This window comes from Dromiciops gliroides, chromosome 3 (assembly GCF_019393635.1).
Source record: "Dromiciops gliroides isolate mDroGli1 chromosome 3, mDroGli1.pri, whole genome shotgun sequence".
NCBI lineage: Eukaryota > Metazoa > Chordata > Mammalia > Microbiotheria > Microbiotheriidae > Dromiciops > Dromiciops gliroides.
This window is the reverse complement of record NC_057863.1, coordinates 184,871,942-184,885,511: the sequence shown is the minus strand read 5'-3', so window position 1 is coordinate 184,885,511 and position 13,570 is coordinate 184,871,942. Positions and strand designations below refer to the sequence as shown.

At 38.6% G+C, this 13,570-nt stretch overlaps 1 protein-coding gene across 6 annotated transcripts in view; it reads left to right on the top strand.

Moving 5' to 3' along the window:
* Nucleotides 1-13,570, top strand: part of NCK2 (NCK adaptor protein 2) — a 194,728-nt gene that overhangs the window by 26,496 nt on the left and 154,662 nt on the right. The window contains exons 1-2 of one of the 6 annotated variants that reach the window (XM_043998281.1): nucleotides 8,256-8,313; nucleotides 8,407-8,649. The exons of the other annotated variants lie outside the window; for them this stretch is intronic. The gene's annotated coding sequence lies outside the window, so the exon portion shown is untranslated. Of the gene's footprint in view, nucleotides 1-8,255; nucleotides 8,314-8,406; nucleotides 8,650-13,570 lie in introns of those variants that run through there. 6 annotated transcript variants of the gene reach the window in all.

Below are 13,570 nucleotides of genomic sequence, written 5' to 3'. Positions count from 1 at the left end.
CAAAACAAATTCAAAGAACTCATGATAGAAAATGTTCTCAACATCCAGAAAAAAGAACTGGATTATGAGTGCAGATTGAACCATACTTTGGGGCCATTTTTTTTTGAGGTTTTCCCCTTGTTCTCTGATTCTTTCACAATATGACTAATGCAGAAATATGTTTAATGTGATTGTACATGTATAAACTATATCAGATTGGTTTCCGTCTTGGGGGGGAGGGAGGGAAGGGAAGGTAGGAGAAAAATTTGGAACTAATAATCCTATGAAAACAAATGTTGAAAACTATCCTTACATGTAACTGGAAAATAATAAGATACTTTTATTTTTTAAAAAAAGTCAACTGCTTGATATTTCTGATCCTCGGTTGCCATAGTGGCAAAAGGAGAAGGTTAAGGGTATCTCCAAGAGTTCTTTCTTTCCTGCATTAAGACATTTGTACCTTTATAAATATGCAAGGATAATATAGTCTGGGTTAGAATAGGAAAAATCAGAAAATGTAGTCTCAAGCATGTTTTTATATTAAAAGTAAATCTTGGGGGGCAGCTAGGTGGCGCAGTGGATAAAGCACTGGCCCTGGATTCGGGAGGACCTGAGTTCAAAGCCAGCCTCAGACACTTGACACTTACTAGCTGTGTGACCCTGGGCACTTAACCCTCATTGCCCTGCAAAAAAAAAAAAAAAAGAAAGAAAGAAAAAAAAAAGTAAATCTTGGAGGGTGTATTGATTTTTAGCAAAAAAGGGGAAAAATTATGTGGAAGAGATGTCTGGTGGACAAGGTGGTTGATCAAGTTGAGTGATAGATACAGGGCATTCCAAAAGAATTTAGTATAGCTTTAAGCTAATAAAGCTTAAAAATAACACTAACTCTCTTCTGGCCAATTTAAGCTGAAAAAAACCTAACAATAACTTTATGTCCCTGCCAACTTGGATTACTAGGTACTCCCTAAACTTGATATTACGTCTCCTACCTCCAAACTTTATTAAAAGCTTCAAAGGCTTCATTAGCTTAAAACTGTACCAAGATGTTTGGGGCACCTTGTATTTTTTATCAGAAACAAGGTGTGACTTCCAAAGTAATTAAACTGATTTTCTTCTGACTTATAAATTGACACTGAAGGCAATCCCAAAAAAGTTCAATTCAATTTTTTTTTTAGTATACATCCTTTTTAATTTTCTTTTACTTGTTTAACATTCTTTTTAAAACTTTTGAATTAAGTTCAATTTTAAAAGTTTTATTTAGTATTTTATTTTCTCCCCATTACATGTAAAAACAATTTTTAACATTCCTTTCTAAAACTTTGAGTTCTAAATTCTCTCCGAATGAAGTTCAGTTTGATAAATATTAATTACATGCCTTCTATGTGCAAGGGACTCTGCTAGGCACTGGGAAAACAAAACAGCTCTTGCCCAAAAGAAGCTTATATTCTGCTAGGGAGAGGAAGCCACATGTAAACAGATGCAGTAAATTCAAGGTAATTTCTAAGAGAAAACAATTTGGGGGATTAGGAAAACTTTTGGTGCCAGAGCTGAGTCCTGAAGGGAAATCAAAACAGAGATGGGGATGAGGAAGGATTGCATTCTAGGAAAGAGGGAGAGCTTTTGGGAATGCATGGAGGTGGGAAATGGAACACATCAAGTTTGGGGAGCACTGGTGATTCACGTTGGCCAGGACATAGAGGACTTGAAAGAGAAGTAGGGGGAAATGTGACATGAAAGTAGAATCAAAGAACATGACATAGCAACTTATTGGAGCTCTAAAAATATTTTGAGCAATGGTATTTGCTATATATGGTTGTTAAGGAAATTCATATTCATTACTTAAAATGATTTAAGTAAAATCACGTTATAACTCATTAAAAACAGTTAATTATATTTATGTAATCCTTTACCATTTATAAAATGTGCCTTCTTGGGGGCAGCTAGGTGGCGCAGTAGATAAAGCACCGGCCCTGGATTCGAGAGGACCTGAGTTCAAATCCTGCCTCAGACACTTGATACTTACTAGCTGTGTGACCCTGGGCAAGTCACTTAACCCCCACTGCCCTGGAAAAAAAAAATGTGCCTTCTCACCACAACCTTATGAGATGTTGAGTCATTTCAGTTGTGTCCAACTCTTTGTGACACCATTTGGGGTTTTCTTGGCAAAGATATAGGAGCAGCTTACCATTTCTTTCTCCAGCTTATTTTACAGATGAGGAAACTGAGGTAAACAGGGTTAGGTGACTTGCTCAGTGTCCCACAGCTAGTAAGTATCTGAGGCTGGATTTGAACTCAGGTCTTCCTGATTCCAGGCCTGGTGCTGTGTCATCTGTTGTATCATCTAGCTGCCTTCTTTGAGGTGGGGTAAATTATTAGTAATTCACAGTTATGTAGTGCTTGAAGATTTGTTAATACTTTACATATGTTGGGTTGTGAATATTTCTAAATTCCCATTTTTCAGATTTAGTAAACTGAGGCCCAGAGAAATTAGGCAATTTGTCCAAAGACTCACAGCTAATAAGTATTAAAACTGGAACTTACACCTTCTGGCCTTTTGACTCTAAACCTACTGTTCTTTCCCCTATTTTCCATAACTTCTATTCAATATGAATAGTATTAAAAGTGATTAATTAGTGAATTTGGCTTTATATATCAGCAAAAATCAATACACCTATTTTACAACGTTTGAATTTGTGAATTTCCAAATCTATCTGTCTGAAAAATTAGTGGCTACTCCATCTGTCTAGATTCTGTATTTCATAGCCACACCCTATATACCTGTATTCTTGCCATTCAAAAGCAATCTGTATCAAAACACTTAAAAGAAAAGTCTGATAGTAACATACACTTAAAATTACTTTATGGTTAGGCCGAGATAACTAGAGCTAGAAGGGATCTTAGATCAGGGTGGTTTAAAGCTGCCATTGTAAGGATATAGAAACTAAGACCAGGTGAATGAGTTGCCTAATGTTGCACAGCTAGTTAGGGACAAAGCCAGAATCCTGGTCTTCTAATCCAGCTTCTTGTTCATGACAATGAAGGCACCACTATCCTAGGGTGTTGAGTTAGAAAACTTGAAATTATTCTGATAGCTTCCTCTCTCTCCTTCACTAAATCCAATCTGGCAGCAAGGCCCATTTTTTCCTTCTTGGAATTTCTCTTAGATTTGCTTTTTTTTTTTTTTTTAAACCTATTCTTCTTGTCCTCAAGCTTATCATTTTATATCTCAGTTACTGTAATAATCTGGCTAGACTCTCTAGCCCCATTCAGTCCTTCCATCTTTTACTTAATCCCAGGAGCATAAGTGGCTCAATAGATAGCATTGAACTCAGATTCAGGAAGACCTGAGTTCAGATCTAGCTCCCTGACTTTGGGCAAATCAATCTCAGTAAAATGGCGATGATGATGATGATGATGATGATGATGATGATGATGATGATGATGATGATGATGATGATGATGATGATGATGATGATGATGATGATGATGATGATGATGATGATGATGATGATGATGATAATAGCATCTCCCTCACAAGCTAGCTCTGAGGATCAAATGAGTTGACACACATAAAGGGCTTTGCAAACTTGGAATCGGTGTAAAGATGTCAGCTTTTATTTATTTATCCCATGTAATTTCACCTCCCCTGACTTCATCGTTCATGTGAGTGTCTCCCTATCCCGAACTTCTGCTTAGAAGTCATCTCTTGAACTTAGAAGTATGTTAGGAGAATCATTATCTACGTTAGGTTCTTGGAGGATTAGAACAACATGCTGTGATTGATCTATACCACCAGTTAAATCCCTGTGGGGTCCCTACTATGGCTTAGGTTTTACTTAAGTCATACTATATACTGTACCTTTTCCAGGACTTTATTTCTAAATATTTGAAGTCTTTGTCTTTAAGGTTGCTTCAATCTTATAGCTGTATCCTTTACTATTAAATTATAATTCATGTAAAATTTTATACACTTCTACCCCTTCCCCTAAAAGATAACTTAAGAAAATTGTGGTGGCATTTTTAGTAAATATTGAGCTCTTCTCTTTATATAAAGAGCCAATTTTCATGATAGAGGTGAAAATAATTGGAATGTTCAGGTTTTTTTAGAACAATGATGTGGCTAACAGGTTCAATGCATGAAATGCTATTTCTTCTTTTTTCCCCGCTCCTCGTTGTCGTAGTCGTCGTTTCCTTCTTCTTCTTTCTTCTTTTTCTTCTTCTTTCTTCTTTTTCTTCTTCTTTCTTCTTTTTCTTCTTCTTTCTTCTTCTTTTTTCTTCTTTCTTCTTTTTCCAGGGCAATGAGGGTTAAGTGACTTGCCCAGGGTCACACAGCTAGTAAGTATCAAGTGTCTGAGACTAGATTTGAACTCAGGTACTCTTGAATCCAGGGCCAGTGCTTTTATCACTGTGTCACCTTAGCTGCCCCTAAAATGCTATTTCTTCTATAAGGGTGATTAGGAAAGTTAGAAGAAATAAGAAAACACTGTGTAGGTTAGGGAAAAATCTTCAGTGTCTGCTGACAAGTAGGCCGACATGGCAAATAGTGGGTCCTGAGTAGGAAAAGTATGTAGGCGTGTGGCAAGGGCAGAGCCATACTAGCAGTGAAGCTGTAATCTCTTTGCATTTGGTGGGGAAATGACATCATTGGGAAAAGTGGGAACAGAATAGATGGTTGGTATTTTGACCTAGCAAAACAGGTGATTACTATCAAGGATCATAAGATTTAGAAATAGAGGAGGCTTTGGAGAGATCATTTAGTTCAGTCCCTTAATTTTACAGATGAAGAAACTGAGGCCCAGCTGCTTCTCTAAGATTATATAGATTGTAAATACTCTAGCTGGGATTCGAACCCAGGCACTCTGCCTTTGAAGATAGTGCTATTTCCACATATCTAACCTTGACCTATTTTTTTGTCAGTAGATTGGATTACTTTGTAGTTTGGTAATCTTCCTGAGAATGCTTTATTTAAATTATAGACTCCGTTTTTGTGGGGGGGGGGTGAGGGTGACTGGGTCTCCCTAATTTCCTACTACCACACTCAACCCCATTCTTTTTTGGGGGGAGGGTGGAGATACATCTTATTTAGACCCAAGGCATGTCCACATAATTAGCCAAGGAAATCATCTTACCAAGTACGTTTCCTCCAAAAAACTATGATGTTAAGGGAAAGCGTCTTTTAGCTGTGCCAGTATGGCATTAGCATTGACCATTATAACTGACCAGAGCTCTGTTGCCTATTGACTTTCTTTATATTATTATGATGTATATTCTTCTGGCTCTCCTTTCTTTATTCTTCTTCATCTCATACGAATCTCTCAATAACTTCCTAGTCAATCCTTATAGCGTAATTGCATTCATATACCATAGTGTGTTCAGCTATCCCCCAGCCATTGGACACATTTTGCTTCCAGCTTTTTAAAAAAAATCACAAATAATGCTGCTTTGAACATTTTTATACACATGAGATTTTTTTTTTTGCTCTGAATTCTCTCCTTGGGATGTAGCTGAAATAGTAGAATATCTGGGTCAGAGAGAATGAACAATTTAGTAACTTTTCTTGCATAATTTCAAATTGTATTCCAGAATCGTTGAACTAATTCACATAGCTCCATCAGCAGTGAAACAATGTTTCTGTTTGCCCATAGCCCTTCCAACAATGAGCTTCCGTAGTTTTTGCTAGCTTCATGGGCATAACGCGTAACATGGTACCTTAAGGTTTTATTTTTGCATTTCAGTCATCACATTCTTTAAATGATGGAGAAGGACATTTGAGATAGTTAAGTATTAGATTAAATAGTAATGAGTCATCACAACATTTACTGTAACTTATGACAGCTTTAATGCAGAAATCAAAAGATTGATTTGTACTTAGAGGGTGAATTATTTTATTCACTGGGATGACTCTGTGTGTATTATAGCAAGCTAACAGTATGGTTTGAGCAGACATGCTTTTTCTGTTAATAGATGTCCTTTTCAGGGGCAGCTGGGTGGTACAGTGGATGGAGCACTGGCCCTGGAGTCAGGAGTACCTGGGTTCAAATCCAGCCTCAGACACTTAACACTTACTGGCTGTGTGACCCTGGGCAAGTCGCTTAACCCCCATTGCCTCACTAAAAAAAAAAATACTTAAAAAAAAATAGATGTCCTTTTCTTTTTTAGACATCAACTTTAAATAATGCATATATTGAACAGATATAATGAAGGATTCAGAGAGAAACCATATATTAATGGATAGAAAGGTAACTTTAGAGTCAAAACACACATGGGTTCAAGTCTTGCCCCAGTCACATGCTGGCTATGTGACCATGAGCAAAAAAGTTCAACTTCTTGGCTCCCTGGGGAAGTTTCTGTGTGTGTTTCAAAATAGTTATGGATCTACATTGGTCTCATTCTTTGCTGAGAACTCTTTGCATTGATAAAGCTATAGGTGTGGACAAAAATGAAGTCTTTAAAAGATAATGTTACGGGGCAGCTAGATGGTGCAGTGGATAGAGCACTGACCCTGGAGTCAGGAGTACCTGAGTTCAAATCCGGCCTCAGACACTTAATACTTACTAGCTGTGTGACCCTGGCCAAGTCACTTAACCCCAATTGCCTCACTTAAAAAAAAAAAAAAGATGTTACTTAAAACATCTTAGTCCAAATTAAATTTCATATGTAACAGTGGAAACAATAATTTTTAAAATTAACATTTATTTAAGTTTTTGAGTTCCAAGGCAAGTTACATATGTGAAGTCATGCAAAATATATTTCCTTATTAGCCATATTGCAAAAGAAAGCACACATATACACAAACAAGAAAAAAAAGTGGAAAAAATAGGCTTCAATTTACATTCAGTTTATCAGTTCATCATGGTTCTTTTGAAATTATATTGGATCATTGTACTGATCAGAGGAGCTAAGTTTTTCATGGTTGATAACCCTTGCAATATTGCTGTTAATGTATACAATGTTCTGGTTCCATTCTCTTCCCTTTGCATCAGTTCATGTAGTTCTTTCTAGGTTTTTCTGAAATCTGCCTGTTCCTCATTTCTTATAGCATAATAGTATTCCATTACATTCATATACCACAGCTTGTTCAGCCATTCCCCAGTCTTTGGACATCCACTCACTTTTTAATTCTTTACCACCAAAAAAAGAGCTGGTATAAATATTTTTGTGGATTCAGATCTACTAATACTTCTGGGGCAAAGGCTGTGCACAGTTTTATACCTCTTTAGGGCATAGTTCCAAATTGTTCTCCAGAATGATTAGATTTCCTCATTCTTGAGCATTTCTCAAATAATCTTTTTTTTTTTTTTTTTTTTTTTTTGCGGGACAATGGGGTTTAAGTGACTTGCCCAGGGTCACACAGCTAGTAAGTGTCAAGTGTCTGAGGTAGAATTTGAACTCAGGTACTCCTGAATCCAGGGCCAGTGCTTTATCCACTGCGCCACCTAGCTGCCCCCTCTCAAATAATCTTGAAGGGGAGAATTGCTTTATTTTAAAATAGCTAGCATTTATATAGCACTTTGAGACTTACAAACTACTTTACAAACATCATCTCATTTTATCTTCACAACAACCCAGAGATGTAGGTATTATTATTATCTTTATTTTAACAGATGAGGAAACTGAGGCAGAAAGTAGTTAAATGACTTGCCCAGAGGTTCGAGCAGGTAGCTGCTGAGGTCACTTCCAATTTTCAGATTATATGATTCTGTGATACTCATCACATGGAAAGAAGTAATTGGATCCCTAGTTGAGGGCAAGAAAAAAAAAATGCCTAGTCTCTATCTATGCATTATAGGGCCTGTCAGCTCATTTCTGCCAGTAATAGAAGCTAGGAGAAAGCTGCTTGGGAGCCCAATTTATAACTAAAGTTTCAGTGTGTTTCTAAGAGAAGGAGTCATGCTGCGGAGAGACACAAAGACCCACTTAGAGAGTGCTGGCACAAGACACAGGTGGCAATTTTAGCCACTAAAATTTGCGTCAGAGGAATCAGCCACAAGGCAGGAGAGAGTTGGGCTTCTCTACAGATTTCCCGGCCTGAAGCCAGGGATGAAGTTACTTTGGGGCTCATCTAGAAATGTCCTTTTTGCTGGTTATTTGTTGGAGGGTGGGGAGGAGGGTTTGGACCAAGAAGCACTTTGTGAGGCAGTAGCCATTAGGCAATGAGGTGTACTGAGGATGCCTGAGGTGTCACACTGTAGGAGGGCATAGGGGAAATAAGTCCCCTCTTCCCCTCACTTAAGTCATAAGACTGAAGGATGATATACTTGTATATTTCAGGAATCTTAGAGGACCCAGCTCCTTCATGTGTTAGCTGAGGAAACTGATGACTAAATAAGTGAAGTAAGTAATTTGGTTGACTACGGTCACCTAAGTGTCCGAGTCAGGATTTGAATGCAGATTCTCTGACTCCAGTGTTCTTTCTTGCTTGAGAAGCAGATTTCAGAGGACTTGAGACAAATTGGCCTACCACAATGACACATCAAGGAAACTAGGTGAAGATGAGAGAGGAGGACTTCTTGAAGCAGGAGGGAGCCAAGAGCTCCTGCAGCTATGAGACACCATACCTTCCATGAGAATGAGGTGCTTAGAGTATACCTACTTCTCAGTTCCTTTGACCTTGAAGATGTTGAATCTGCCAGCTCTTTGCTTCTTAGAGCTTGTGTGACCGTGGGCAAGGTAAAGTCCTTTTGTAGTCCTTAGTTTCCTAATCTCTTATGAGAGGGACTAGATCTGACTTACGAGGCCCCACCACCAGTGCCAAGTTTATGAAATTATGATAAAGGGATGAGATGTAAGCTGTTGTAAAGGAATACGTGGGGTGAGGGAGAGAAATGTGTGGAGGATGACTCAAATCGCTGGGTAGTCTGACAAATGGAAACAGAAACAGGAGGGAACATCTCTCCATTAAATATAATCTTGAAACTTAAACTATTTTTCCAAAGATGAACCCTTGTCCTTTTCTGAAAATAAAAAGATTTTGAGGACTCTAAGAAAATTTTCCCCCTGAACATTTTTTTTGTTTGTTTATTATGGATTATAGCAGCTAAGAGTGTGCTAGGGTCCCAGTTTGTTGCAGACCAAGGTCATAATGATGGCCAAGCCAGAGGTCACTATTCTACTATCATCAAGGAACCCTCTTGGTCTTAGTTGCATAATTTGTTGCCCAACCATCAACTAGGAAAAACAACCAATCGTTAACCCCATCAGTAGGGTAAACTAACTGCTCTACTCATTTGTGCGTCTTAACGTTGCAAAGTTTGTCACAGATTTCTTGCCTAAACTTTGTATTACTTAGGACCTAGCATAGTGCTTTGCACACAGTAGAGTCATAATAAATATTTGTTGGTTTTATAGGATCCCAGCCTTAGAGATGAATGGGACCTTCATAGTTGTCTAATCCAACCCCTTTATAGATGAAGAACAGACCCAGGGAGGTTGTTACTTGTACAAGGTCACATAAGACAGAAACTGGCAGAGACAGGATTTGGTCTCTAAATCTAGCATTTTTTCCATTGCACCCACACAGTCTCTCCAACCTGAAGCTCATTTTTACTTTCTTTAAAAGTCTTAAGGCAGATTATTTAATTACCCTAAATATGAATAACAATGTTATCAACTGTAGATTACAAATGTCAATTGACACACTGATATCTGATGTGTTTTTACTTACTTTTATTATTTATTTTTTGGAAAGAGGAAAATTCTAAAGTTGGCTTTTTAAAAAAGTATACCCTTGCAGCAAGTCTGTTGCAAACTTTAATCTCATGCCTGAAATGTACTATTTTTCGGCAATGACCTATAGTGTACTTTGAAGCTTTTAAAAAAAGTATATAGTTTTCGTATCATGGTGATACCTTTGAAAGAAATTAGATGCACACATTTTGTGAAATTTGGATCTAGGCCAAGAATTTTATTTTTGTCCATCTTATTAAAGTTTACCATTTCATTTTAAGGTGACATAAACATAGGCTATCCAAATCCACAGTTCTTATTTAAAAGGAGCATATCATAAAATAAGCTACTCTCTTGTCAGAGGGTTTTTTAAATTCTCTTTTTTTTTTTCTGTCTTTGAGATAGACATCCAGAAGTTTGATGTATCCGAGGAATGTTTTCTTGACATATACATGGAAAAAATGTGCCAGAAGCTCTCATTGACTGAAGTAACAGACAGGAGTGTTCTCCATGGAGTCAGAGTTTTGGATGGGTGGGTGGACCAGTAACAGAACTGAAAACTTTTAAGTTTTGCTACCTTAGCACTATGCTTTCCAATAATGACAAAAGACAGAACAAAGTCAGTTTTTAAAAAAGATACTTTGAAAAGCTGTATTGATGCTTTTTTCTCTTATATCACCTTCATTTCCAAATACGCCTTTCTCCCCTTCCCTACCCAAAGAACATTTAAAATCAAGACAACAAAAAAGCAAATTTAGCAAAAACAGAAAACATATCAACCATATCTGATAGTATATGCAGTATTCTTAGTCCTTGAAGCCTACCTCTTCAAGAAAAGGAGGAGAGTGCATTTTCTCAGTTCTAACTGGGGCCAAGTTTGGTCCCAGATTATATTGTTGTTATAACTACATTATAATAATTATCCAGTGTTCAGTTTACAAAAAGCAAAACTTGATTAACAAATCTATAAAATTAAAAATAAAAATCCCTTCCTTTCTGTTAAAAACAGCTACTCAACAAGTATTGTGCATTTACTGTGTGCCAAGCAGTGTGCTAGTTGCTGGGGATTCAAATTCAAAGGGACATAACAAGTACACGTATAAGTATATGCAGCATGAACATAAAAGAGAATAAATACCAAGTAGCCCAAAAATAGCACGGAGAGGAAAGTCACAAGCAGTAAGAATTAAGACTTTCTTAAGAAGGTGGTGCATGAATTTTTGTCTTGAAAAGGAGGAGAGTGATTGTAGGAGGCGGAGGTGAGAAAGTCACTCAAGGAGTTGGCCAGTGCAAAGACATAGATATGGAGGGGGTAGTGGTGACCAATGAAGCTGGAAAGATAGATTGGGGACAGTTTTCAAAAGCCTTTAAAAGCTAAGACAAAGTTTATATTTTATTCTAGTAGCACTAGGGAGCCATTGGAGTTGAGTAGGGAAAGTGACAAGGTTAAAGCTGCCCTTAAGGAAAATAATTTTTCTGTAGGGTGAGCTGGAGTGGTGAGAGACTACTGAAGAAGGTGTTAGAACAAATGATCTGGGAGAGAGTTAATGAGGGCCTGAAGTCACCTGGAAGCTTTGTGAGTAAAGGGAAGAGAAACCAACTGATTAGATAAATGAGGATGAGTCAGGAGTCACCCTCTTTGGATAATGCCAAGGTTATGACCTTGGGAGACAAGAAAGTAGTATTCTGTTTTCCAGAGAAATGGGGACATTAGAAGCGGGTAGATTGGGGGAATAGGGGAAATGTAGTCAGTTTTGGACTTGGTAAATTTGAAATACCTCTGGGGCATCCAGTTTAAAATGTCTGAAAGACAGTTGGTGATGCTAGAGTGAGTCTCTGGGGAGAGAGTGGGGGTGGATATATAAATTGAGGCCATTTGCAATAGAGGTGATAATTAAACCCATGGAAGTTAATGAGGTTACCTAGAGAATGTGGTAGAGAGATTAGAGAGCCTAGGATAGAACCTTGCAAGATCCATTGTGAGTGAGTGTGATAAGGATAATGAGCCAGCAAAGGAGGCAAGAGCTGGCAGGTGGGTAGGAAGAAAACCTGCAGTGAAATCTCATAAAAACCCAGAGAGTAGAAAGTACCCAGGAAGAAAGGTAGTCTCCGGTGTAAACAGTATCCAAGAAGAAAAGGTTGTCAACAGTATCATATGCAGAAGATAGGCTGAGAAGGTTAAAAGATGATAGATTGCAAGGTACACATGAGAAAAGATCATCAGATTTGGGAATCAAGAAATCACTGACTGTTTTGTAGACAGTAGTTTCAGTTGAATGATGAGGGTAGAAACCAGATTGCAGAGGGTTTGAGGGAGTGAGAGGAAAAGAGAAGAAGTGAATCCAGCTTTTTCAAGGCAAAGGGGAGAGAGAGATAACTTGACAGCATGGTAGAACCTGCTGCAGGTTTTTCAAGAACTGGGGGAGATTTGGCCACTTTTGAAGGCAGGACCAGAAACCAGTAGGTGAGAGGTTGAAGATTGAGGGGGAGTGGTGGTTGAGGTCATAGTTTGGTTGGTAGAGGCTGGAGGGGATGAGATGAACTGCACATGAAGAGGAGTTGACCTTGGAAAAGAAGAGACGCCTCTTTGTCAGAGATTGGGTTAAATGGAATAGAGTGACATCTTTAGTCAGAAGGTGTGGGTGAAGAGATGGAGGAAGAGGAAGCTGAGATTGGATGACTTCTATTTTCTCAGTAAACAAAAGAGGGCACGGTCTTCAGCTAAGACTGAGGGGAGAGGCAGGAGGTAGGAGAAGCTCTAGAGGAAGGAGAAGGTTTGCTGTGGCTTCTATAAAAAAGAAGAGAGAAACAATCATAAACCGTAGGGGCAGGGGGAGAGAGAATGTGTAAGTGTATGTGTATATATACACACATATATCTTAAAGATAATGGGAGATATAATGTAATATAACTAATATAATAATATACCATATAATAACAAAGCCATTGCTTAAAACTATTGGGAGAAACTTGTGTTCCTAGGTGTGAGGGAAAAATTCATGCTCTTCTCAATAATTCTCAGGAACTCAGCAGCGAAGTGACAAAGGCTTTATTTTCTTCTCATGAGAAGGAGGCACGCTAGTGTGCAGCTAGTGGGTGCCCAGAAAGGGGGCTCACAGGCCCTGTTTTATACCCTAGTCCCTAACGCGAATGGACCTTCCCCTTTTTTCATCACTGGTCTGGGTTACAATCTATGAGCAAAAACTAGCTAATCGGAACGCAGTATTCCCACCCCTCTTCCTTGTATGGGCATAACTCAGGAGTGGACCTTATACTTCCTTATATGGACAGAACTCTGGAGAGGACCTAATTGAGACCAGGGCTCCTTGAACCATGTGACCTTGCTAACCTGAGGGGGAGGAGGGGATCTGAGACCTTTGTCCTACAAACAGGTCAGGGGAGTATGACTGACTGTTATATCCACATTGAGAGGAGACAATTACCCATTTCTCACACTAGGTACAGATGTATAGTTGATCTTCTACATTCTGGAGTTTAACTTTCACGACTTCAAGCATTTGGGTGATTTTATTAGTTTGGGCAGCCTGCACATTCTTGGCTATGTGCTGTAGAGACAAGAGTGTCTTCTGAGCAAATGAGGAAGTTGCTAGGGTTAAAACTTGGCTACCTCTTTCTGTTCCTCCCAGCTCAGCCTGGAGCCAAATTCTTCTGTGCCCAAAAGGAGTGAAGGGAGGAAGAAACACAGCTGCATGGTCTGGGGTGTTTAGCTAAGGGGGGAGGGCACTCTCCTTGGGAAGCTTTTGGTTGACACTGGCTCTGCTCTTAAAAAGGGGGTGGGGGTGGCACATGGAACTGACTGTGATGGGGTACTGGCCCACTGGGTTGAGTGACTAAAATTCTAGAAACCTTTCCCCTAGTTTTCAGAGGGTGATCAAAGTAGAGAGGTTTACAGCAGTATAGTGTA